Source organism: Loxodonta africana, chromosome 3, assembly GCF_030014295.1.
Source record: "Loxodonta africana isolate mLoxAfr1 chromosome 3, mLoxAfr1.hap2, whole genome shotgun sequence".
In the NCBI taxonomy this organism is placed as follows: domain Eukaryota; kingdom Metazoa; phylum Chordata; class Mammalia; order Proboscidea; family Elephantidae; genus Loxodonta; species Loxodonta africana.
The window spans coordinates 135,704,941-135,729,461 of NC_087344.1; the positions used below are offsets into that span (position 1 = coordinate 135,704,941).

Sequence of the window (24,521 nt, forward strand, 5' to 3'; positions counted from 1 at the left end):
CCAGGACAAAAGACCAAATCCTTTGAGTAAAATTAATTGTACACTCCACAGACATGCTTGTTTATCCCTATTTTTATCCACTGGAAAGGTCAAGAAGACACTATCTTTGCCAAGGCTGTGAGAAATACATCCAAGAAAACTGTTTCCACATCCTTAAAGAACTCTGTGGTAGCTGTTTTATAAAGAACAGTGGAAACTGTTGCCATTGAACTGGGATCTTTGAAATGCATGGGGATGATGGGAAGATGGGATTGGAAGGGTAAAGTGACAACATTTAATCTTAAAACACAAGGTGACCACAGTTACTACAATGAGTAACAGAGCTGAAACAATAATCAGAATGACCTGACCCTCAAAGCCCTTTGACATTAACTCATTGATCAGTGTCCCTAGAAATGAAATAGATGGGCAGCCTAATAAACTTTTATTTGATTCATATAAGCAGAAACACTCGAGGTCTGGTGAACATAGTCTGACTTGAATCACAGCAATAGACAGTCACAGACCCTCAACAAATTCGCAAGCACAGAGTTCTTTGAATGAAAGAGAGATAAATCTCCCCAAGGAATGACCTGTGTATACAGCTAGAAATTAATTCTCTTAAGCCTCTAGCCAAATGCAATATTCTCACCAGTTATCTGAGTAGAATGACCTATTAGTAAAAGATTATTTTATACCATAATATTTGGATTTTATACCATATTAGTAGAAATGTTCCCTTGCCATAGCTGTATTGTTAAATTTAATAACCAAAGAATATTTCATAAGGATTGTCATCCAGATTGATCACAGTGAAGCTAGAATGAGGCCAGTTTAGAATGTGAACATCTGTTTGACAGTCATGAGATTTACCTTTCCTAGAAAGCAGAAGTAGAGTAGGTAAATGTTTACATAAGCAGAATTTAACATTTTTGGAGTAGATAAAATTACTTATAGGTTGTTTAAGTTACTAGTGGAGAGAAATATTAAGGTAATAAATGGGCTTATTCTGTGTGATGGTTAAGGTTCTGTGTCAACTTGGCTGAGCTATGATTCTCAGTGGTTTGGCAGTTGCATAATAATGTAGTTTGACAGTTAAGTAATGATGTAATCTGGTGGTTATATACTGATGTAGTCATCCTCCATGATGTGATCTGATGCGATCAGCCGATCAGTTGTAAGTGGAGTTCCCTTAGGGGTGTGGCCTACATCAAATATACTTACAGATGTTCTGGCAAAGCTTGCTTGCTTACTCTGGATCCTGCATCTGGCTTGCCATCATCTGACCTCCAGTTATTGGTATTTGATCCAGGGAGAGAGAACTTCTCTAGAGAACCCAACCTGAGACATCTGGTACTAAGAGTGGTTCCACAGAAACAGAATTGTAAGGACGAGTTTTTTAAATTGGATCTCAAGTCATTAAGGTGCTCATGACTCTACTTTCAGTAGTAAGGAGGATGCTGCTCACCCATGACATGAGATGGCAATATTAATATGCAAAATGTCACCACCAATAGATCAAGTATTGGTGAGAAATGAGGCTCTGAGTTATTTCATGTTTCATACTTTTCTACAATTACGTCAGAATGAGAAGTATAGGGAAGCTGGTTGGTTGGCCCTACTTTCACTAGACAAAGTAGTGAAAGAAGGAGCTCAGGACTTCAGAGTCACAGCTCAAGTGTCTCTTCACCTCAAAGTTGCCACTTGTGCCCTGAAAGAAAGCCTTATTTCTTGTAGTAACAGAGCTGATATTGCCAAAAACCCAACCCATAATCTTATCGTAAGATTGGATGAATTATAAAGCCAGTTGTTTTCCCAAACTTGAGTGGACTCTAAAGTTAAAATGAGGGCATTGATTGGGAAGAATAGGGATTCTGAAACGTGGGATGGAGACACATGAGAAGATAGTTAGGAAGATGGGGACACCGATCCCCTCAATTCCATTAAATCATTTCTGCCAGCAGAACCAGCCCTCTTACTCTCATCTATAGAGATCACTCCATCTTTATCTGCTTAGCCACCCTCCCGAGTAAAACCATTATACCTTCCATCCCCAAATGATGACATTAACCCACCAGTGCCTGAAGAGTCTTTGTCTGAAACATCATCTGAGCTGGCACCTGTGGCACTGCCTGGGGCATCACCTGAAATAGATGTCTTACAAGACATTCCTGAATATTCCCAGAATTCAACCCCACTACCCATTTTTGATTCTAGATCTATAACCAGAGAGCCCCAAAAGGTGAAGTACAAAATGTGACCCAGGGGGCCAAGATGGCTGACTAGGTAGAAGCTACCTCAGATCGCTCTTGCAACAAAGACTTGGAAAAACAAGTGAATCAATCACATACACGACAATCTACGAACCCTGACCATCAAACACAGATCTAAAGAGTTGACCTGAGTGACAGGGACTCAGGCAGCACAAGCAGATTGCACAGTGACGCAGCTAATGAGAGAACGAGCAACCATGGGGAAGCAGCAACTGTTTTCGGAGCCTGGAGCCAGCATCCCAGGCAGAAAACCTTGGCGCCGGGCTTTGGACTGGGTGCAGGGGAGCTGAGACAGCGCAAACACGGGACGCAGCCCTAGCCCCCAGAAGTGACCTTGGGGGAAGCCCAGACAGTGCACGCAAGCAGCGCAGCGATGCGGATAACACTAGGAGAAGTCACTGGGAGGCAGCGACTGCTTTTGGAGCCTGGAGTGCAGAGTCCCAGCCAGGGAACCTGGGTGCTGGGCTTTGGACTGGGAGCGGAAGAACTGACCATGGCTTCTGAGACAGCACAAGCACAAGACAGGGGCCTGATCCTCCGGGGCAATCTTGACCCAGCTACACGCCCCTCGCCCCTCAGGAATCTCAGATAAAACAGTCATCACCAAGCAAGATAAGTAACTTTGTCTATATTCCTCGGTGCTATTTTTTTTCACTCTCTCCTATCTATCTGATCCCTCCTCTCCCCTTCCCAGGTGGCTTCCTTAACATTGGAATTTCCTGGGCCAGAGAGTGAAGTGCTCTGCATTTTTTTTGCTTGTTTGTTTGTTTGTTTTTTGTCTTTTCCTAACCCATTCTCCTGGCCTGGGAGAAGCAGCTACAAAAAAACCCAGGGACCAAAAATCCTTCCCTGACTTCCTGAAATTGGAATAAAAATACAGAACCAGCTCCAACCAAGCATATGAGATCCACACTCTTGAGCTTTCATCCCTACAGGCAACAAGGTGGCTATTATAATGCAAAGGCAATTCTGATAGTGATCTGACTGTAATTGTTTTAGTGGATTACTGGAAAGACAAGTTTCCCAGGTCTGATATCTCTACCTATTAAACAGAGCCCTCACTGACCCACAACTGGAACTGAGGGCTGAAGCTCCACCCAAACCACCTAGCCTCCTGCCACAGGGGTCTGAGGATAGTGACACCTAACAATCTGTAGAGGTACATGCATTGGGTGCCTAAGGTACTGCTGCAAAGCCCACCCACCAAAGTGCTTTAGGAATAGAGACACACCTACATCACTGGCACTTGGGGGAAGCCTGTCAGCATCCTGCCCCCCCCCCCCGGAGTGTGACCCCCTGCTGCTACTAGAATCTGGTGCACACAACTATCACCACTGCTCCTCTAAGTGAATAGGTGACAGTCTACACTACACACTTGGTGACCGAAAATCAGATTCTACTCAAGAATACTGAATAGACTCTTAGGCTTATATATCTGGTAGCAGCCCAAACCAGCTGGTAATAGGACACAAGTGATTCAAAGGCTACAACAATCAAGACAGAGCAATGTAGTAGCCCATCTATGTATATTGAAAGAAAACAAAACAAGACTCAGTGAGCAAATATAAAATAAATCATTACAATATCTTATAGATGGCTCAGAGACAGCAGTCGATATCAAACCACATAAAGAAGCAGAGCATGATTGCTTCTACAATTCCTCACATTAAAGAATCAAAAGATTTTCCAAATGAAGATACAATCCTGGAATTGCCAGTTGTAGAATATAAAAAACTAATTTAAAGAATGCTTCAAGACATCAGGGATGACCTCAAAAATGAGATAAGGCAATCTACAGAAAAAGCCAAGGAACACACTGATAAAGCAGTTGAAGAAATCAAAAAGATTATTCAAGAACATAGTGGAAAAATTAATAAGCTGCAAGAACCCGTTGAGAGACAGCATTCAGAAATCCAAAAGATTAACAGTAAAATTACAGAATTAGACAACTCAATAGAAAGTCAAAGGAGCAGAACGGAGCAATTGGAATGCAGAGTGGGGGAGCTGGAGGATAAGGCAATTGACACCAATATAAAAATAGTTGAAGAAAATTCATAAAAAAAAATTTTTTTAAATGAAGAAACCCTAAGAATCATGTGGGACTCTATCAAGAAGAATAACTTGCGTGTGATTGGGGTTCCAGAACAAGGAGGGATAACAAAAAATACAGAGAGAATAGTTGAAGATCTGTTGGCAGAAAACTTCGAAGACATCATGAAAGACGAAAGGATATCTATCCAAGATGCTCATCGAACCCCATATAAGATTGATTCAAAAAGAAAATCACCAAGACATATTATCATCAAACTTGCCAAAACCAAAGATAAAAAGAAAATTTTAAAAGCAGCCAGGAATAAAAGAAAGGTCTCCTACAAAAGAGAATCAATAAGAATAAGTTCAGGCTACTCAGCAGAAACCATGCAGTCAAGAACGCAATGGGATGACATATATAGAGCACTGAAGGAGAAAAACTGCCAGCCAAGGATCATGTATCCAGCAAAACTCTCTCTAAAATATGAAGGTGAAATTAAAACAGTTACAGATACATACAAGCTTAAAGAATTTGCCAAAACCAAACCAAAGCTACGAGAAATACTAAAGGAAATTGTTTGGTCAGAAAATCAATAATATCAGATAACAACACAACACGAGGCGACAGAACAGAACATCCTGATATCAACTCAAATAGGGGAATCACAAAAACAAATTAAGATTAATTAAAAAAAAATGCTCAAAACAGGGAATCATTGAAGTCATTCTGTAAAAGATCACAATAATCAAAAAGAGGGACTAAATACAGGAGGCATAGAACTGCCATATGGAGAGGAAAACAAGGTGATACAGGATGACACAAGTTAGGTTTTTACTTAGAAAAATAGGGGTAAATATTAAGGTAACCACAAAGAGGTCTAACAATTCCATAACTCAAAATCAAAACCAAGAAAAACATAACAACTCAGCAGACATAAATTTGACTACTATGAAAATGAGGAACACAAAATTTACAAAGAAAAACGTCTGAGCACAAAAAAGTAAGTGGAAAAATGAAATTGTCAACAACACACACAAAAAGGCATCAAAATGACAGCACTAAACACATACTTATCTATAATTACACTGAAATGGACTAAATGCACCAATAAAGAGACAGAGAGTCTCAGACTGGATAAAGAAACACAATCCGTCTATATGCTGCCTCCAAGAGACACACCTTAGACTTAGAGACACAAACAAACTAAAACTCAAGGGATGGAAAAAATATATCAAGCAAACAACAATCAAAAAAGAGCAGGAGTAGCAATATTAATTTCTGACAAAATAGACTTCAAAGTTAAATCCACCACAAAGGATAAAGAGAGACACTACATAGTGATTAAAGGGACAATTGATCAGGAAGATATAACCATATTAAATATTTATGCACCCAATGACAGGGCTACAAGATACATAAAACAAACTTTAACAGAACTGAAAAGTGAGATAGACACCTCCACAATTATAGTAGGAGACTTCAACACACCACTTTCGGAGAAGGATAGGACTTCCAGTAAGAAGCTCAATAGAGACACCAGCTTGACCTCATACACTTATAGAGAACACTCCACCCAACTGCTGCAAAGTATACTTTTTTTTCTAGTGCACATGGAACATTCTCTAGAATAGACCACATATTAGGTCATAAAACAAAACTTTGCAGAATCCAAAACATCGAAATATTACAAAGCATCTTCTCAGACCACAAGGCCATAAAAGTGGAAATCAATAACAGAAAAATCGGGGAAAAGAAATCAAATACTTGGAAACTGAACAATACCCTCCTGAAAAAAGACTGGGTTATAGAGGACATTAAGGAGGCAATAAAGAAATTCATAGAATGCAACAAGAATGAAAACACTTCCTATCAAAACCTCTGGGACACAGCAAAAGCAGTGCTCAGAGGTCAATTTATATCAGTAAATGCACACATACATAAAGAAGAAAGAGCCAAAATCAGAGAACTGTCCCTACAACTTGAACAAATAGAAAACGAGCAACAAAAGAATCCATCAGGCACCAGAAGAAAACAAATAATAAAAATTAGAGCGGAACTAAATGAATTAGAGAACAGAAAAACAATTGAAAGAATTAAAGCCAAAAGTTGGTTCTTTGAAAAAATTAACAAAATTGATAAACCATTGGCTAGACTGACAAAAGAAATACAGGAAAGGAAACAAATAACCCGAATAAGAAACGAGATGGGCCGTATCGCAACAGACCCAACTGAAATTAAAAGAATCATATCAGATTATTGCAAAAAATTATACTCTAACAAATTTGCAAACCTAGAAGAATTGGATGAATTCCTAGAAATACACTACCTATCCAAACTAACACAATCAGAAGTAGAACAACTAAATAGACCCACAACAAAAAAAGAGATTGAAAAGGTAATCAAAAAACTCCCAACAAAAAAAAAGCCCTGGCCTGGACGGGTTCACTGCAGAGTTCTACCAAACCTTCAAAGAAGAGTTAACACCACTACTACTAAAGGTATTTCAAAGCATAGAAAATGATGGAATACTACCTAACTTATTCTATGAAGCCACCATATCCCTGATACCAAACTCAGGTAAAGACACCACAAAAAAAGAAAATTTCAGACCTATATCCCTCATGAACATAGATGCAAAAATCCTCAACAAAATTCTAGCCAATAGAATTCAACAACATATCAAAAAATAATCCACCACAACCAAGTGCGATTTATACCAGGTATTTTTTTTTAATGCAAGGTTGGTTTAATATTAGAAAAACCATTAATATAATCCACCATATAAATAAAAGACAAAAACCACATGATCTTATCAATTGATGCAGAAAAGGCATTTGACAAAGCCCAACACCCATTCATGATAAAAACTCTCAGCAAAATAGGAATTGAAGGAAAATTCCTCAACATAATAAAGGGCATCTATACAAAGCCAACAGCCAACATCATTCTAAATGGAGAGAGCCTGAAAGCATTTCCCTTGAGAACAGGAACCAGACAAAGATGCCCTTTATCACCACTCTTATTCAACATTGTGCTTGAGGTCCTAGCCAGAGCAATTAGGCTAGAGAAAGGGCATCCGGATTGGCAAGAAAGAAATAAAAGTATCTCTATTTGCAGATGACATGACCTTATACACAGAAAATCCTAAGGAATCCTCCAGAAAACTACTGAAACTAATAGAAGAGATCGGCAGAGTCTCAGGTTACAAGATAAACATACAAAAAGCACTTGGATTCCTCTACATGAACAAAAAGAACATCGAAGAGGAAATCACCAACTCAATACCATTCACAGTAGCCCCCAAGAAGATAAAATACTTAGGAATGAATCTTACCAAAGATGTAAAAGACCTATATATTTCAAAGGTCAGCGGAGCAAGGGCAGGGGTTTGGGGACCATGGTTTAAGGGGACTTCTAAGTCAATTGGCAAAATAATTCTATTATGAAATCATTCTGCATCCCACTTTGAAATGTGGTGTCTGGGGTCTTAAATGCTAACAAGCAGCCATCTAAGATGCATCAACTGGTCTCAACCCACTTGGAGCAAAGGAGAATGAAGAACACCAAGGTCACACGATAACTAAGAGCCCAAGAGACAGAAAGGGCCACATGAACCAGAGACCTACATCATCCTGAGACCAGAAGAACTAGTTGGCGCCCGGCCACAACCAATGACTGCCCTGACAGGGAGCACAACAGAGAACCCCTGAGGGAGCAGGAGATCAGTGGGATGCAGACCCCAAATTCTCATAAAAAGACCATACTTAATGGTCTGACTGAGACTAGAGGAATCCCGGCGGTCATGGTCCCCAAACCTTCTGTTGGTCCAGGACAGGAACCATTCCCGAAGACAACTCATCAGACATGAAAGGGACTGGACAGTGGGTAGGAGACAGATGCTGATGAAGAGTGAGCTATTTATTTCAGGTGGACACTTGAGACTGTGTTGGCATCTCCTGTCTGGAGGGGGCATGGGAGGATAGAGAGAGTTGGAAGTTGGCAAAATTGTCATGAAAGCAGAGACTGGAAGGGCTGACTCATTAGAGGGAGAGCAAGTGGGAATACGGAGCAAGGTGTATATAAACTTATATGTGACAGTCTGACTTGATTTGTAAACGTTCACTTGAAGCTCAAAAAAAATTAATTAAAAAGAAAAAAAGGCCTATATAAAGAAAACTACAAAGTACTAGTGCAAGAAACTAAAAGAGACTTACATAAGTGGAAAAAACATACCTTGCTCATGGATAGGAAGACTTAACATAGTAAAAATGTCTATTCTACCAAAAGCCATCTATACATACAATGCACTTCCGATCCAAATTCCAATGACATTTTTTAATGTGATGGAGAAACAAATCACCAACTTCATATGGAAGGGAAAGAAGCCATGGATAAGTAAAGCATTACTGAAAAAGAAGAAGAAAGTGGGAGGCCTCACACTACCAGATTTTAGAACGTATTATACAGCCACAGTGTTCAAAACAGCCTGGTACTGGTACAACAACAGACACATAGATCAGTGGAACAGAATTGAGAACCCAGATATAAATCCATCCACATATGAGCAGCTGATATTTGACAAAGGCCCAGTGTCAGTTAATTGGAGAAATGATAGTCTTTTTAACAAATGGTGCTGGCATAACTGGATATCCATTTGCAAAAAAATGAAACAGGACCCATACCTCACACCATGCACAAAAACTAACTCCAAGTGGATCAAAGACCTAAACATAAAGACTAAAACGATAAAGATCATGGAAGAAGAAGAAAAAATAGGGACAACATTAGGAGCCCTAATATAAGGCATAAACAGAATACAAAACATTACTAAAAATGATGAAGAGAAACCAGATAACTGGGAGCTCCTAAAAATCAAACACCTATGCTCATCTAAAGACTTCACCAAAAGAGTAAAAAGACCACCTACAGATTGGGAAAAAATTTTCAGCTATGACATCTCCAACCAGTGCCTGATCTCTAAAATCTATGTGATTCTGTTAAAACTCAACCACAAAAAGACAAACAACCCAATCAAGAAGTGGGCAAAGGATATGAACAGGCACTTCACTAAAGAAAATATTCAGGCAGCTAAAAGATACATGAGAAAATGCTCTCGATCATTAGCCATTAGAGAAATGCAAATTAAAACTATAATGAGATTCCATCTCACTCCAACAAGGCTGGCATTAACCCAAAAAACACAAAATAATAAATGTTGGAGGGGCTGCAGAGAGATTGGAACTCTTATACACTGCTGGTGGGAATGTGAAATGGTACAACCACTGTGGAAATCTATCTGGTGTTTTCTTAAAAAGTTAGAAATAGAACTACCATACAACCCAGAAATCCCACTCCTCGGAATATACCCTAGAGAAATAAGAGCCTTTACATAAACAGATATATGCACACCCATGTTTATTGCAGCTATGTTTACAATAGCAAAAAGCTGGAAGCAACCAAGGTGTCCATCAATGGATGAATGGTTAAATAAATTATGGTATATTCACACAGTGGAATACTACGCGTCAATAAAGAACAGTGACAAATCCATGAAACATTTCATAACATGGAGGAACCTGGAAGGCATTATGCTGAGTGAAATTAGTCAGATGCAAAAGGACAAATATTGTATAAGACCACTATTATAAGATCTTGAGAAATAATATAAACTGAGAACACATTCTTTGGTGGTTACGAGAGGGGGGAGGGAGGGAGGGTGGGAGAGATTTATTTACTAATTAGTTAGTAGACAAGAACTACTTTAGGTGAAGGGAAGGACAATACTCAATACAGGGAAGGTCAGCTCAACTGGACTGGACCAAAAGGAAAGAAGTTTCCAGGATAAGCTGAATGCTTCGAAGGTCAGTGGAGCAAGGACAGGGGTTTGGGGACTATGGCTTAAGGGGACTTCTAAGTCAATTGGCAAAATAAATTCTATTATGAAAACATTCTGCATCCCACTTTGAAGTGTGGCGTCTGGGGTCTTAAATGCTAACAAGGAGCCATCTAAGATGCATCAATTGGTCTCAACCCACCTGGAGCAAAGGAGAATGAAGAACACCAAGGTCACACGATAACTATGAGCCCAAGAGACAGAAAGGGCCACATGAAGTAGAGACTTACACCATCCTGAGACCAGAAGAACTAGCTGGTGCCTGGCCACAACCGATGACTGCACTGACAGGGAGCACAACAGGGAACCCCTGAGGGAACAGGAGAACAGTGGGATGCAGACCCCAAATTCTCATGAAAAGATCAGACTTAATGGTCTGACTGAGACTAGAGGAATCCTGGCGGTCATGGTCCCCAAACCTTCTGTTGGCCCAGGACAGGAACCATTTCCCAAAGACAACTCATCAGACATGGAAGGGACTGGACAATGGGTTAGAGAGAGATGCTGATGAAGAGTGAGCTGCTTGTATCGGGTGGACACTTGAGACTGTGTTGGCATCTTCTGTCTGGAGGGGAGATGGGAGGGTAGAGAGGGTTAGAAACTGGCAAAATAGTCACAAAAGGAGAGACTGGAGGGAGGGAGAGGGCTGACTCATTGCGGGGAGAGTAAATGGGAGTATGTAGTAAGGTGTATATAGGCTTATGTGTGACAGACTGACTTGATTTGTAAACTTTCACTTAAAGCACGATAAAAATTATTTTTAAAAAATGTGACCCAGAAGGAGGTATGCTATGTTCCAGAATAACTATTTGACTTTTCTAATATGCACAAAGAAGAACATGGGGAATATGTGCCAGAATGGCTATTAAGGGTGTGGGATAATAGTGCAAGGAACATAAAGTTGGTTCATTCTGAGTTTTTTGATATGTCCCCATTAAGCACAGATTCTTCATTCAGTGTTTCAGCTTGAGAGGTTAGGAGAAGATCTTCAGATTGCTGAAGCATAAATTATGTGATGGACTACACTGAATCAAATTGTAGTACCAGACCTGCCTTGGTATACTGTAGAAGAAGGTATCCAAAACTTACAGAAATTGGCATGTGAGGATGGATTGATCAGGTCAGACCCACAGACCCACACATAGAGTGCCCAGAGGACACACCTTTTATAGCAAGAGTGGAGAACAAATTAGTGAAGGGAGCCCTGGCATCCTTGAAGACTACTGTGGTTGCTCTTTTATGTAAGTCAAATTTGACAGTGGAAACTGCCCTAACTGAACTAAGACAGCTAGCTACAAGGAGGCTGATTGGACCTCATGGTAATAGGGACCAAGGGACAGCACTCAGTTGACAAAGACCAGGTGAGCATGATTATTGTAATGGACAGTGGAGTCAAAGCAGTAATACAAATAGTCTGACTCAAATGGACTTTCAGTGTTGGCTACTGAGTCATAGTGTCCTAGGAGTGAAATAGATGGGATATCTGCTAAATACTTTTTTGATCTGTACAAGCAGAAGAATTCTTGGTCAAGTGAACAGCAGGCTAACTCAAATCACCACAAAAGAAAGTCACTGCCCCTCAATCAATTCCCAGACTTGAGCCAGTTTAGAGGCCCACAACCCCTTGAATAAGGGGAGGCTGGGTCCCCTTGAGGAAGGACCCCACTACGCTGCCAAAAATTTATACTGTTTATCTTTCACCCAGCATTCCCCAAAGGGATCTATGGCCTTTTAAGAGAGTGACTGCTCATTGGGGAAAAGGAAATATCAGACATTTCCGGGATTGCTGGATACTGGCTCTGAAATTATACTATTTCCAGGAAATCCAAAACGTCACTGTGGCCCACCAGTCAGAGTGGGGGCATATGAAGGTCAAGTTATTGTTGTAGTATCAGCACAGGTTTATCTCACAGTGGGTCCACTGGGTCTCTGAACCCATCCTGTAGTGATTTCCCCGGTTATAGAATGCTTATTTGGAATATGCAACTGGCAGAATTCCCCAGATTGGATCCCTGAGAAGAGGCATAATGGCTTCTATGGTAGGAAAAGCCAAGTAGAAGCCATCAGAATTACTGCTACCTAGGAAAATAGTAAATCAAAAGCAATATCTCATTCTTGGAGGGATTGCAGAGATTACTGTTACCATCAAGGAGTTAGAGCATGCAGGGGTTGTGATTGTTACCATATCCCCATTCAAGTTGCCTATTTGGCCTTTGCAAAAAACAGATGGATCTTGGAGAATGACAGTGGATTACTATAAAGTTAACCCGGTGGTGACTCCAATTGCAGCAGCTGTTTCAGATGTGGTTTCATTGCTCGAGCAAATTAATACCTCTCCTGGTACCTGGTATGCAGCCGTTGCTCTGACCAAAGCCATTTTCCTGATTCCAGTTTTGAAGAAACACCTGAAGCAGTTTACCTTTGGCTGGCAAGGCCAGAAACACTCCTTCAGGCTCCTATTTTAGGGGTATATCAACTCTCCAGCCCTATGTCTTAATTTAGTCCTTGGAGACCTAGATCACCTTTTCCCTTCCACAAGACGTCACATTGATCCATTACATTGATGGCAATATGCTGCTTGAACATAGTAAAGAAGTGGTGTCAATGACTCTGGACTTACTGATACCATATATGTGTGCTAGAGTGAGGGAAATTAATCTCACAAAAATTCAGGCATCTTCCACATCAGTAAAATTTCTAGGAGTTCAATGGTGCGGGGCATATTGAGATATTCCTTCCTGAAGGATAAGTTGTTACATCTGTCCGTCCTACCACTAAAAAGGAGGTGCAACCCATGGTGGTTCTCTTGGGATTTTGGAGGCAATACATCCCTCATTTGGGTATGCTACACTATCCAGTGACTTAAAAACTTCTAGTTTTGAGTGTGGTCCAGAATAAAAGAAAGCTCTGCAACTGGTTTAGGCTGCTGAGCAAGCCACTCTCCCACTTGGGTCCAGTGATCGGGCTGATCCAATGGTGCTTGAAGTGTCAGTGGCAGATAGTGATGCTGTTTGGAATCTTTGGCAGATCCCTGTAGTGAATCACTGCACAGACCCTTATGATTTTTGAGTAAAGTTCTGCCATCCTCTGCAGATAACTACTCTCCTTTTGAGAAACAGCTTTTGGCTTGTTACTGAACACTTAACCATGGGTCACCAAGTCACCATGCAGCCTGAGCTGCTCATCATTGAACTGGGTGTTGTCTGACTCAGAAAGTCATAAAGTTGGACGTGCACAGCAGCATTCCATCATTAAATGGAAATGGTATATATAAGATCGGGCTCAAACAGGACCTGAAGTCACAAATAAGTTGCAAGAGAAAGTGGCCCAGATGCCCATAATCTCCACTCCTGTCACATTACCTGCACTCTCTCAGTCTACACCAATGGCCTCATGGGGAGTTTCTTATGATCAGTTGGCTGAGGAAAAGAAAATTTTTGCCTGGCTTACAGATGGTCCTGCAAGATAATGCAGGCACCACTCAGAAGTGGACAGTGACAGAAATGCAGCCCCTTTCTGGACTCTCCCTGAATGACAGTGGTGAAGGGGAATCCTCCCAAAGGGCAGGACTTCAAGCAGTGCACCTGGTTGCTCACTTTGACTGGAAGGAGAAATGACCAATTCATGGTTTGGCTGGATGGTAAGGGACTTGGAAGGAACATGATTGGACAACTAGTGATAGGAGGTATGGGGAGGAGGTGTGTGCATAGAACTATCTGAATGGGCCAAGGAAGTGAGGGTATTTGTGTCTCATAGGAATGTTCACCAAAGGGTGACCTCAGCAGAAGAAGATTTTAACAATCCAGTGCATACGATGATGCATTCTGTTGAAACCAGTCATTGCCTTTTCCCAGCCACTACCATGGGCTCATGAAAAAAGTGGCCATGGTGGAAGGGGTGGATATTATGCATTGGCTCAGCAATGTGGACTTCCACTCACCAAGGCTGACTTGGCTACAGCCACTGCTGAATGTCCAATCTGCCAGCAGCAGAGGCCAGCCCTGAGGGCCCAATGTGGCACCATTCCTTGAGGTGATCAGTCAGCAACCGGGTGCCAGGTTGACTACATTGGATCACTTCCATCATGGAAAGCCAGCGTTTCATTCTTCCTGAGATAGATACTTAATTTGGATACAGAATAGCCTTTTCTGCATGCAATGCCTATACAATAACTACCATCCATGGACTCACAGAATGCCTTATCCACCTTCTTGGTATTCCACACAGTATCACCTCAGATCAAGAGACCCTCTTCACAGCAAATGAAGTATGGCAACGTGCCCACACTCATGAAATTCACTGATTTACCATGTTTTCCATCATTCTGAAGCAGCTGGCTTGATAGAACAATAGTATGGCCTTCTAAAGACACAATTACAGAGGCAGCTAGGTGGTAACATTTTGCAGGGTTTGGGAAATTTTCTACAGAAGGCTGTACATGCTCTAAACCAGAGTCCAATACATAGCGCTGTGTCTTCCAAAGACAGAATTCGGGGTTCCAGGAATCAAGGGGTGAAGATGGGATGGCACCGCTCACTACTACCTCTAGTGACCCACTCAAAATTTTTCGCTTCCTGTTCCCATGACCATATGCCCCATGTGTCTAGATAACTTAGTTTCAAAGGGAGGCATGCTCCCACCTGGAGAAAAAACATGGATTCCATTGAACTGAAAGTTCAGAATTCTAACCGGCCACTTTGGGATCCTCATACCTCTGGATCAACAGGCAAAGAAGGGAGTTACCATACTGGCTGGTGTGATTACCCTGACTACCAAGGGGAAAACAGATTGATGTTGCATAGTGGAGATTAAAAAAGAGCATGTCTAGAATACAGGACACTCCTTAGGGCATCTCTTAGTACTACCATGCCCTGTGATTAAAATCAGTCAGAAACTGCAGCAACCCAATTCCAACACTACTATTAATGGCTCAAACCCTTCAGGAACGAAGGTTTGCATCCTCACCCGCCTCCCGCCCCAGGCAAAGAACAATGACCAGCTGAGGTGCTTGCTGAAGGTAAAGGGAGTATCAATAGGTGGTGAAGAAGGCAGTTCTAAATACCAGTTCAACCACATGACCCAGTTAGAGAAATGAGAATGGCACAGTCATCCCTTGGTATCCATAGGGGATTGGTTCCAGGACCCGCTTGGATGTCAAAATCTGCAGATGCTCAAGTCCCTTATATAAAATGGCATAGTATTTGTTTTATAACCCCTGCACATTCTACCATATATTATATTTTTCTTTTTTTATTGTACTTTGGATGAGGGTTTACAGAACAAACTCGTTTCTCACTAAACAGTTAGTACACATATTGTCTTATAATATTGGTTAACAAACCCACGACATGTGAACACTCTCCGTTTTCAACCTTGGGTTCCCTTTTACCATCTTTCCTGTCCCTTCCTGCCTTCTAGTTCTTGCCCCAGGGCTGGAGTGCCCTTGTAGTCCATTTTGTTTTATAGGCCTGTCCACTCTTTGGCTGAAGGGTGAATCTCAGGAGTGACTTCATCACTGAACTGAGAGAGTGTCTGGAGGCCGCACACTCAGAGTTTCTCCAGACTCTGTCCAGGTCTTTCTTTTTGAGTTAGAATTTTGTTCTACATTTTTTTCCAGCTCTGTCTGGGACCCTTTACTGTGATCTCTGTCAGAGCAGTCAGTGGTGGTAGCCAGGCACCATCTACTGGGCTCAGTCTGGTGGAGACTGGTAGATGTGGTTCATTAGTCCTTTGGACTAATCTTTCCCTTGCATCTTTAGTGTTCTTCATTATTCCTTCCTCCTGAAGGGGTGAGACCAGGGGAGTATCCTTGATGGCCCCTCACAGGCTTTTAAGACTCCAGCTTCTACTCACCAGAGTAGAGTGTAGAACATTTCCTTTATAAACTGTTGTGCCAGTTGAGCTAGATGTTCCCCGAGACCATGGTCCCCGCAGCCCTCAGCCCAGCAGTTCAGTCCCTCAGGGAGTTTGGATGTGCCCATGGAACTTTCATGAATTTACCTGGTACAAGTTGTGCTGGCTTCCCCAGTATTGTGTACTGTCTTACCCTTCACCAAAGTTACCACTTATCTATTGTCTATTTAGTGTTTTTTCTACCTTATTTTTTAAATCATCTCCAGATTACTTATATCATCTCTAGATTACTTATAATACCTAATACAATGTAAATGATACGTAAATAGTTGTTTCATTGCAATTGAAGACTTGCTCTGGAAGGTAGCCTTTCTCTTCTACGAATTTGTTGAGTTCTTCTGGGAACGCTCGTGTTGCATGGGCATCAGGCGATGCCGATTCTTCCATGATCTTCAAGTTCTTGAGGCGGTAGCTCTTTACAGAGCTAGCCAGCCATTTCTGACTAGGCTGAAACTCCTTCCACTCACTCTCCTCAACCCCCTCACACGTAGCCTTTGAGGGATTGCTCTGGCCACTTAATTGCTTTTGGGAGCCATTTTTTCACAGAAACACAGGGTGCACACAAGTAAGGGCAGAATGAGACTCAAGGTGAACAATGCTCAAACAAGGAGCACTAGAGAGAGACTGAGGATCTGCAAAATGGCAGGAGGCTACAGCAAGGTATGCCTACACATCACTTCATTGGTGTGCATTCATTGTAGTACTCAGCACGTGGAAAATTCAAGTTATGATTTTTGGACCTTGCTTTTTCCTTGAATATTTTCATTCTGTGGTTGGTTAAATCCACAGATGCAGAACCCGTAGATAAGGAGGGCCTGACAATTGTAATTGCCATGAGTATTTCTTCCTTATATGTGTGCATCGAATATGTTTGTTTTCTTCACTTATAAAATATAAGATGGGTTAGTGTGTTTTTGGTTATACACATCTTAGTTGTATCATGTTAGGTGCAAGTATGACTTTGTAATTGTCTTTGAGATTGCATATGGTTTAGAGAGAAAGGTACAGGTGCCAAGCTGACAAGAGGTAGATTGTGATGGTTAAGGTTACATGTCAACTTGGCTGGGCCACGATTCTCTGTGGCTTGGGAGTTATGTAGGGATGTAGTTTGGTAGTTATATAATGATGTAGTCATCCCCCATGATGTGATCTGATGTGATCAGTTAATCAGTTGTAAGAGGATTTTCCTTGGGGGTGTGGCCTGGATCCAATAAATATATGAACGCTCTGGCAAAGCTCACTTGCTTGCTCTGGATCCCGCATCTGGCTTGTCATTGTCTGACCTCATGTTCTTCTGACTTATGTCAGCGGCCTTCAGTCTTACCTGCTGATCTTGGGATTCGTCACCCTTCTCAATCCATGAGCCAGCAGCCTAGTGTCTGACCTGCTGCTCTTGGATTCAACAGCCTCTGAATGTATGTGACTCAGGAGAAACCTCCAGCCTGATGCCTGACCCAGGGACTTGGGATTTGCCAGCCTCTACAACCACGTGAGCCATTTCTTTGAGATAAATCTCTCTCTCCCTCTCTGTCTCTCGCTATATATACACTTAAGTCACTGGTTTTGCTTCTGTGGAGAACCTAGCCTAAGACGTTGTCATTATTGTTAGGTGCTGTCAAGTCCATTCTGACTCAAAGCAACCCTATGTACAACAGAAGGAAACACTGCCCAGTTCTGAGCCATACTCACTATCTTTGCTACGCTTGAGGTCATTATTGCAGCCACTGTGTCAATCCATCTCGTGGATGCTCTTCCTGTTTTTCACTAACTCTCTACTTTACCAAGCATGATGATCTGCTCCAGGGACTGGTCCCTCCTCATAACATGTCCAAAGTATGTGAGATGAAGTTTCACTATCCTTGTTTCTAATGAACATTCTGGTTATACCTCTTCCAAGACAGATTTATTCATTTTTCCGGCAGTCTGTGGCATAGTCAATATTCTCTGCCAACACCATAATTCAAAGACACCAATTCTTCTTCAGTCTTTCTTGTTTATTGTCTAGCTTTCATATGCATGTGAGTAGACAGAAAACACCATGACTTGGATCAGGTGCACCTTAGTCCTTAAAGTGACATCTTTGCTTTTTAACACTTTAAAGAGGTCTTTTGCAGCAGGTTTGCCCGATTCAATGCGTCATTTGATTTCTTGACTTCTGCTTCCATGGGCATTGATTGTGGATCCAAGCAAAATGAAATCCTTCACAACTTCAATCTTTTCTCCATTTATCACGATGTTGCTTATTGGTCCAGATGTGAGGATTTTTGTTTTCTTTATATTGAGATGTAATCCATACTAAAGTCTGTGGTCTTTGATCTTCATCAATAAGTGCTTTCAGCAAGCATGGTTGTGTCATCTGCATATGGCAGGTTGTTAATGAGTCTTCCTCCAATTCCGGTACCATATTTTTCTTCATATAGTCCAGCTTCTCAGATTATTTTCTCAGCATGCAGATTGAATAAGTATGGTGAAAGGCTACAACCCTGACACACACATATCTTGACTACAAACCATTCAGTATTCCCTTGTTCTGCTTGAATGACTGCCTCTTGGTCTATGTACATGTTCCTCATGAGAACAATTAAGTGTTCTGTAATACCCATCCTTCTCAATGTTATCCATAATTTGTTGTGATCCACACAGCCTAAGACATAATGAGTTTTTAAATGTGGGTGTTGTTTTTGTGAGGTGCTGTCAGATCAGTTCTGACTCATAAAGACCTCATGTAAGACAGAACAAAAAACTTCCAGTCTGGCACCATCCTCACAATCATTGCTATGTTTGAGCCCATTGTTACAGCTACTGTGTCAATTCATTTTGTTGAGGGTCTTACTCTTTTTCGCTGACCTTCTACTTTACCAAGCATGATGAACCTTCCTTTTATGTAAAAAGAGTGAGAAGGTTTTGACATATTTAGAAATGTCCAAGTTGGGTGTTGGTGTAACATATTTATAACAAAGGAAAAGGCCTGGTCAGCATTTGGATCCTTAGAGAGGCCTTTTGAGAAATTCGTTTTTGCCAGCTTGTGTATTGGTTGAGCAAATAATGCTATGAACACTGTTAGAGAAAAAGTGCTCTAACTATTCTGATCAGGACCTCAGTAGATTAACCCTGATAGAACAGGAGAAAAATGCAGAACAGTATTCAAGCTCTTAAAATCCAGACTTACCTGACCAGTTGAGACTAGAGGACTCCCTGAGACTATCGCCCTGGGACGCCCTTTAAACCTTGAACCAAAACTATCACTTGAGGTCACCTTTTAGCAAAATGACAGATTGGCACACAAAACAAAGGACATTTCGTGTGAGTTTGGAATATGTGAGTATTAAAAAACCACCTATATGAGGCTAAAACATCAACAATTACTCCATATCAAAGATGAGAAGATAAAGGGGCAGGGAAACTGGACTACTAGAAACAGAACAACTGGAACAGAATTAAAGAGAATGTTGACACATTGTGAAAAATGTAACTAATGTCACTGAACAATTGGTGTAGAAATTTTCAAATGGGAGCCTAATTTGCTGTGTAAATTTTCAGTGAGAAAACAATAAAATATTATTTTTTAAAAAGTGTTCTGTCTAAAAATGTGCTTTTTAGACATTTTTTAGTGCCTCTATTTCGACGAACAGAGATTGTTGAGGTAGTCACATTCATGGTCTATTCTTTAAGGATTAATTTTTTTGTATTTTTTTTTTAATCCTATCTGATATTGAGATCATGAAAATACTAACTAAAATCATTTTAGGTTCCATTTCACATCTATGTGTTTAATCCACATAGAAATCATTTTGGTTATCGTGGCGGTAGGGATCAAATTTCATTCTTAACCCAGTACATTTTATTGGCTTATATTCTATAGTTATTAAAGTATTTATAATGTTTTTAAAACCTCAAGTTAGCCCACTTTCTCTGTTTTGGGGATTTTTTTTACATATGAAATAAACTAAAATCTCTTAATGCTTCCAATAATTTGTCTATCGTGTTTGTAAATATGTATAATATTTGCTTTTCATCTTTACTTCTGTTATGGATTGAATTGTGTCCCCAAAAAATGTTTGTCAACTTGGCTAGCCCATGATTCTCAGTATTGTATGATTGTCCACCATTTTGTCAGCTGACATGATTCTCCCATGTGTTATAAATCCTACCTCTATGATGTTAATGAGGCAGAATTAGAGACAGTTATGTTAATAAGGCAGGACTCGATCTATAAGATTAGGTTCTATCTTGAGTCAATTTCTTTTGAGATATAAAAGAAAGAAGCCAGGAATCTCATGCCACCAAGAAAGTAGCAACCGGAGAAGAACACCTGCTTTGGGCCTGAGGTCCCTGCTCTGTGAAACTCCTAGACCAGGGGAAGATTGATCACGAGGACATTCCCCCAGAGCCGACAGAGAGAAAGCCTTTCCCTGGAGCTGGCACCCTGAATTTAAACTTCTAGCCTCCTAAACTATGAGTGAATAAATTTCTCTTTGTTAAAGCCTTCTACTTGTGCTACTTCTGTTACAGCAGCACTGGATAACTAAGGAGGCTGGTGGCATAGTGGTTAACAGCTTGGCTGCTAACCAAAAGCCTGGCTGTTCAAATTCAAACATTCACAGAGTTGTTATTCCACCAGAAAGGACCTACTGTTGGAGTGTACCCTATAGAGCCAGACCAAAAATCTGTTGCCATCTAATAAATTCCAACCCATAGTGACCTTATAGCACAGAGTAGAACTGCCCCATAGGATTTCTAAGGAGCAGCTGGTAGATTCAAACTGCCAACCTTTTGGTTAGCAGCCAAACTCTTAACCACTGTGCCACCAGGGTTTATGCACCTGGCATAAAGTTAAATTCATGCACATATTCCTTAGGCTTCTCTTTATGGATGGGAATATGGTCTTTATCATCCGTTAAAGATGTTGGCCACTGTCCTGACCACTAGAGTTGTCTAATGCTTCCTCTCACATGATATTTGTGCAGAAACTGTATGATATGCCAAGGGTGCTTTGGAAGGGATTCTTGTGTCAGTTGCCTCTTTCAAACCTTCCAACTTTAAGATCCTTTTTGTGTTTTACAGTTTCTTCACCAGTTTTGTTGTTTAAAGATGTTTTATTATTCAGCTCAATATGAATTATCAAAAAAGCGGATCAAGTGTCCTAAAGAGCTGGGGAGAAATGAATAATAACTGTATCTTGAGGAAATATGGAGGGCTCACCAGGCCAACAAAAGAGCTTGTATATATGGAAGCTAGAAGACACGTGGTGCAGTATTGTGGCCAGAGAAGAAAGTGTCTGATTGTAGGGGAGGATTTGTAGAAGGGAGTGGTGGGAAGTAATTTTGGGTCAAGAAAGTGGTGCCAGAATTCAGAAGGCAGTTTGAGGAGTTTAGAGTTTTGTATAGTGGGCAATGAAGTATAAGTTTTCACAAGCAGGGCAGGGACATGATGAGAATAGGACTTTTTGATGATAAGACTGGTGAGTCATTTGGTAGAGTCGAGAGGACAGAATCAGAGAAAGCAATGAGGAGATTGCATGAATCCATGAATCAATGATGAGACTCTATGTGTCTTAGTTATCTAGTGCTGCTATACAGAAATAACACAAATGGATGGCTTTAACAAACAGAAATTTATTTTCTCACAGTTTAAGAGGCCAGAAGTCAAAATTCAGTGTGCCGGGTCTAGGGGAAGGCTTTCTCTGCTGGCTCTGGATGAAGGTCCTTGTTTTTTCTGAGCTTCTGCTCCTGAGCTGTCTTCATGTGGCTGGGCATCTCTCTTCCCCCATCTCTGCTTCTCACTTGCTCGTTTAATCTCTTTAATATCTCTTCACTGCAGGTGAGAGCTGAGTGTCCTGAGGGCGGGGGAGGCAGACCGGAGAAGCTGTGGCTTCTTCTCTGGCGGGAGCGTCAGCGTGGCTCAGGGCTGGGAAAGAGACGCGCAGGCAGGCAAGCAGACCTACTGGCCTGCGTCTCAGTGTGGAGGCTACGGGTCCCCAAGGCAGAGGTGGGGGTGCTGTAGTTAAGAGCTTAAGAGCAGAAAGGTGTGGCAAGGGAGAGGTAGGGCAAAAGGAAAAAGGGAAGAAAGTGAAAGAAAGACAATGTTGGCCCTTCTGGTCTGACAATGTCAATACTTCACAGGTCTGACAGGTACCCAGCAGGAAGGTAGGCAGGTTAAAGAAAAAACAGGCACGGAAATTACTTAGACCTAAAGGAGTAGCAAGAAGATTGCAAAAGCGCAATACAGGTCTGTCCTGAAACTCAGAACATCTGGAGAAACTGCTCCGATACCACAAGGTAAGCAGTTGTTTCCCATATGTAGGGAAATCCCAGCGATCACAACACCCTCAGCGCAAGGGATGAGCCTTGCCCAGGGAAAACCACCTTCATGATTATGGTATCTCCTCTACCAGGCAAGTAGGGCCGCACCTCCTGCTGGCACAATGCAGCCTCCTATCTCTTCATGCTATGCTTACAGCTTCCATCCTCCCCTCGATCCACCCACCACCACAATCACAATCCGCTCTCCGCGAAATCATACAAGCCACGGTCTCCAACTGGAATCCACAACACAGCCAACTACACCAAATTGAAGCAGGACCCGACCAGCAGCCACTGTGCTGTCTCATGTACTTACTTCTCAGGCTGCCTCCGCAGGCTCAGGCAACTCCACCTCCCAGGCTCGCTCTCCTCTTGGGTTACGATGAACAAACAGAGATTTGAACTCCACTTGGGAGTACGGAATGCATAAGAGAAGACGTGGGCAGTATCTGGAAGAGTCTATGGGAGATTAAAGATCACAGCAGTGGTAGACTTGTGGGGCTTTGCTATGATACCATCTTTTTGATTCTCAAGTGTTTCTTTTTAGATGTGCCTTCTGCGTATGGCACTGGTATCAGTTTTCCATGTTTGCATACTTCACATGCTGCCTTTCTTGTGTCACGGAATATCACCTTCCCGAATCACCTCAACTACAAGTGGGTCAGGCCTCTGTAACCTCGCCAAACCCTCACCTCCCTCCCACCATAGCGTTTATCGCATCCAGCCATCTCTTCCAAAAGCCTAGTAAGCAATTTACTAGCAAATGTAGTCCAGGATGCTGACCTGACCCACGAAGATACAGCGTACGCACAAACGCCTTAACTTGGCTCTGCCTCTGACTCAGCTAATCGGAGCTAATTGGGCTCTGAGCCTCTGGAGCAGGGGCGGCAGAGTGTGGTCTTGGGTGTAGACCAACAGGGATGTGAATCTCTGCAGGGCTGTGTAAACCTGGTAAAGATGCTTAACGAAACCATTGCTGTCGAGTTGATTCCGACTCACAGAGACTCTATAAGCCAGGTCTAGGGTAGAAACCTCCAATAAGGTTTCCAAGGAGCAGCAGGTGAATTTCAACTGCTGACCTTTTGGAACTCACTGTGGAGGCTCTTCTACTTGTGGTCGTTGGAGCAGGCCAGACCTTCTGGGATGAAAAGGAGACTTCCTGCTTGTGGAGATGGAAAAAGGATTCTGATCCTGAACTGAACCCGGGTCCTTCAGTCCCAGGTCCCGGCCGCTAGACCACTATAATTCAAGAAATGAGTTGCCTCATCCGGGCCACACATCACAACTGACCTTTGTGTACAGAAGAAGCTTGTGCAGAGATGGTTGAGGAAACTAGGGCAGTGGATGAACTTGACAGCAGATGGAAGGATAGATGGTACTGAGGACAAGAGGGGGCTGAGCACCATGACCAGGCATCTCCAGCTTCATAAAAGGACTCATATAGATGCAGGAATGGAGACAGCCTGAAAGGAAAACTCTTCCAAGCAAGGTCAGGGGTTTTGGGCTGAATGTTCCCATTGAAACCTGCTGCACCTGCAGTTTTTCCATCTTAGTCAGTGGCAACTCCATCCTTCCATATACTAAGACAAAAAGCTTAAGAGTTTTCTTTGACTCCAGAGTTTTTCTTCTACCAAAAACCAAAACCAAACCCAGTGCCGTCGAGTCAATTGTGACTCATAGCAACCCTACAAGACAGAGTAGAACTGCCTCATAGAGTTTCCAAGGAGTGCCTGGCAGATTTGAACTGCCAACCCTTTGGTTAGCAGCTGTAGCACTTAACCACTACACCACCAGGGTTTCCTTTCCTTCTACAGCAAATCCAGTTAGTCAGAAATTCATGTTTTCTAGTCACTCAAGCATGAACATTAGCCTATGCCAGGGTTTCTCAACCTCGGCACTATTTTTTTTTTTTTTTTTGCATCTGATAATTCTTTCTTGCAGGGAGGGGGCTCCCCTGTGTATTGCAGAATCTTTAGCAACATCCTTGGCCTCTGCTAACTAGGTGCCAGTAGGAACCGCCACTCCCAATCCAGTTGTGATGATCAAAAGTCTCACAAATCAGAAGTATTAGCTGCACTCAAACCATCAATATGGTAGCTGCAATATATCTGGGAAACACACAAGCTTTG

The 24,521-nt window shown here is 41.8% G+C and overlaps 1 non-coding gene across 1 annotated transcript; it reads right to left on the bottom strand.

Moving 5' to 3' along the window:
* Positions 1-22,332: 22,332 nt before the first annotated feature.
* Positions 22,333-22,492, bottom strand: LOC111752906 (U1 spliceosomal RNA). Its single transcript, XR_002787800.2, has one exon. It is a non-coding gene; the product is annotated as a U1 spliceosomal RNA (small nuclear RNA).
* Positions 22,493-24,521: the final 2,029 nt, after the last annotated feature.